Here is a 4,214-nt window from a genome sequence, read left to right on the forward strand (position 1 = left end):
AGTATTTTCCATTAGTTTTTCAGATGTAAGAGCCCGAATTACAATAGCTGTATGGTTTTCCAATATATTGTATTTTCCATTACTCTGAAAATCATATTATATTCATGGAATAATAAAAACCCTAGCCCCTCAGAAAGGATTTTTGCCATTTTATAAAAAAGCAATTTTGTTTCATTCAAATGAGCAGGAAACATGTTTCAGTTTTTACTCTGACTAGAGATGAAAAAAAGCCAGCAGGTGTTAAATATTGTAATATTTAAAAATGAGTGAAGCTGTATTCTGTGATGCACAAAGTGGAAGGAAAGTCCTGAAGGACGTGTAACTTCCATAGCAAACTCCTGCTGGTGTCCAGCCACTTTCTTTCTGCAGTAATACCACAGACAACCCTGTTAGGAAGAAGAGGTGCCTTGGCACAGTAAGCTTTACTGGGAAGAAAAAGGTGTTCAATTTATTGTTGTCCAATGTTTTCAAAATTTCATTCTATACTTGGGACAGTACCACAACACAGAATTGGCAGCATGCAGCAGGTAAATTAATGTGTACACTCCTCGAAATGCAAATAAGACATCCCCAAAGTTACTCACCCCAGCAAGTCATAGCAGTCTTGCCTTGGGGACCATGCAAAACCATCGTTTAAACTGCACGCAACACACTGAATGCATCCGATGAAGTGAGCTGTAGCTCACGAAAGCTTATGCTCAAATAAATTTTTTAGTCTCGAAGGTGCCACAAGTCCTCCTTTTCTTTTTGTGGACACAGACTAACACGGCTGCTACTCTGAAACAGAATTTAAGATATCAGATCTATATCCTAGAACTTTCAATCTCAGTTAATCTCTTTCACCAGTTCAGTGTGTTTGGTCAAATTCTCTGAAGGCAACTTTTGTTGCTCTCTGAGCATTGCAATGTGGAACAGCATCATATTTCAGCAACTTCCCCTGCAAATTCATATTCTCAAAAGATTCTTAGAATATGCCACATCAATATGTTTTTTGACAAAAGTCGTAGGCAAAACTGATTCTTGCTGGAAACAGAAGCAGTAGCTATGTTGTATGTCAGAGGCAAACACAGCAGGAAAGGCAAGTCTCAGTTATAAAAAGAATAAAAACTGATTGTAACTTTAAACTGTAAGGTTAAAGCCAGCACCCTTAATTGCAGTAGTAACTGTGCCTCTGCCAACTGCAGCAAATTAATGTATTCAGAACCATAAAACGCTAGGCAGAATTTCCATTGGTAATAGAGGATATTCCCTTTTGACTACAAATGGAAGCAATTGGACAAGGAAGTAACAGCCTGTCACATTTTGATTATTTTGAAGGGGGACATTTTAATTTTCTTCAAGAACAAGGTTGTCCCTGCCTTTCTGGCAAACTCCAGCTGGAATAATGTGTGTTTACATGTCTTGATTCATTACATATTAAACCACAAATATGTTAAAATAGCGTCCCGAAGTCTCACTTTCCTCTCAGCCCACCCCAAAAGCAAAGAAAGTAATAGGCAATTGCTGTGGCCTAAATTGAGTGCTTTTGTACTTAGCTCGGTTCCATGCATTTCACAGCAGCCTGAATCTCTATACAGTTACAGCAGGTTTATGTCAGTGTAACTCCAGCTGCAGGAATGCGGATTTGAGGCTTGGCACAGTTACTCCCCAGGGAACTATCTGCATCCCAGCATTTGACAGTGTGGCTGTGTTAAAAGGGTGCCCTCAGCTTGAAATCAAGTAAACAAGTAGGTTAAGGTACTTCAGTGGCTCAAAGTTTCCCTGACAATTTTGTGGCTTCAGTCACATCTTCCTGGTTTAACATTTTTTTCCTCTCTCATCTGTTATTGGGTGAAAGACCCACACTAACAAAAGAGGAAATGGACTGATTATACAGGAAATCTCTATACAAAGTACTGCCAATAGCCTAAAGTAAACTGAAGAAAGCAAAAACATTTCTCTCTTTCTCCGATGGTAGGTGTTACCTGTCACAATACTAACTACAATATTTTCAGTTAGAGCTGAGAATTTTAAGTTGATTGTGTCTTATTTTCTTTGTCCACTGCTCCATGCATCTTGCCCTTCCCAAACGAAGGCAATAACAACCTCACTTATGGCCCCAATGGCCATTCTGGGTGGCATCACTTTTGCTGGGCCTGAATGCTACTGTTCAGTTGAGCTGGGGAGAATTTCTTCCAAAATTTTATTTTTTTAATTTTATTTTTCAACAAGACTGACAAACAATGAAAAAAAGAAATTCACCATTTTCTTGTTTTCAACCATTTCTACTGTCCAATGAATTGAGACTTTATTGGGAACTGACTGCAAAGAAACACATCTATTGCTGGGTTCTTAGCTAGAAACAAATTCTTTGGACAGAGGCAAATTTGAGGGAGCCTCACACACTGATATCAAAACACAGACATCAAAGTGACTAAATAGTAACTAAAATATTGTGTCATGGATCCCAAAGCACTTTATCAAGCACCAAAGAAACAACTAAGTTTGTATTTCCAGGAGAGCTGGAAAAAAGTGCATTTTTTATGAGTAGGCCCAGTCCTTCCAAAAAAAGGGCTGTGGGATCTTTTAACATCCATAGAGTAGAGAGAGTGCACCTTCAAACACCATCACCCTCTATGTACCTGAAATGGTTTGTTGGTGTATTTAGACAGTAGGCTCCTTGGGGGCAGGGACTGTCTCTTTATAGCACCAGGCACTATTGGTATTCAGAATAATTAATCAACAATATAAATGTCATAACGCATTCTTTGTTTACACCTGTAGGAAGATGAGTTAGATTACCCCGCTGGGATTTATTGTGTATGCATTGCTATGGCATCTGGGGGCATGAACCTATGGTTTCAAGGAGAGTATTTCAAACGTATGTTTAGATCACTAAGCCATCGATGCGGCCTAATGATATCAGAATAATCTTTGTTTTCTGGCAAAAACAATGAAGAAATTTACTAGAGGTGGCAAAAACAATCATGAAACTATGGTTTTATCCAATATAAGCGAGACAAGGTGGGTCAGGTAATATCTTTATTGGACCAGCTTCTGCTGGTGAAAGAGACAAGCTTTCGAGCTACACAGAGCTCTTTTCAGTGTCACAGCTAACCACAAGATGGAACAGATTGTTTATCATAAATAATTAATACATATTGTGAGAGATCATTCCAGGTGAAGTGGCCAGTTAACACCTTTGCAGTGATAGGACAAAAAAGGGAGTTGGGGGTTACAGATTGTTGTAACAAACCATAAATCCAGTGTCTTAATATTAAGACCAGGATTTTTTGTGTCTAGCAAATTTATGAATTTAAGCTCCTACGCTCATCTTTTCAAAGTGTTGTGCAGGTTTCCTTTGACAAGAAGGACTGAGAGGACAGATAAAGAGTGATCGTTTTGTGAAAAGTGTTCACCAAGTGGTAGGATGTTTTTGTCTTATTTTTCTGAGAATTCATTTGAGAGCATAGTAATTGTCTGGTTTCACCCACATATTTGTCATTGGAGCATTTGCTGCACTGGATAAGGTAAACTACACGTTGTGATAGGCATGTGTAGGACCCATGGATATTGAAAGGTGTATTGGGGGGGTGGTATTGATCGTTGTAGCAGTTGAGATATGTCTGTTGGTTTTGCATCTGTTATGGCAGGGTCTGATGACACTGAGTTGGTGGGTCCTGGTCTGTTCTACTTTGTATTTAGCTCTGAGTACCTTTCTCAGACCTGAAGAAGGACTCTGTGTAGCTTGAAAGCTTTACTGGAACAACATAAGTTGGTCCATTAAAATATATTAGCTCACCATCTTGTCTCTCTAGTATCCTGGGACCAACATGGGTATAACAATATTGCAAACGAACAACATATAATATAAATAACAGACTTCACCCAGTCCACAAGAGATGAGCTGTTATGCAAAGAAAATTATAGGGACCTTCAAACAGCTGGATGGATAGTAGAGTAGGTATTAACTGAAGTATTCTCTTTTGGAAGATAGTTTGAAAGCCATCAGTTCAGTATCAGGCTACCACTTGCTCTCTATTAATAGTAAAATCTGAATTTAAAAGTTTCATTACATCTCAAACAGTAAACAGCTGGCAAAATTTTAAAACTAGAAGACAGCAAAACAAGCACAATAAAATTGCACTAGGCAATTAGGTTAAAGTTTTAGCATAAATTATGCTGTGATATTTAAACCCAATATAACTGAGGAAGTTAGGCCTTCAGTCAGTCCA

The sequence above is a fragment of the Natator depressus genome, chromosome 2, assembly GCF_965152275.1.
Source record: "Natator depressus isolate rNatDep1 chromosome 2, rNatDep2.hap1, whole genome shotgun sequence".
Lineage (NCBI taxonomy): Eukaryota > Metazoa > Chordata > Testudines > Cheloniidae > Natator > Natator depressus.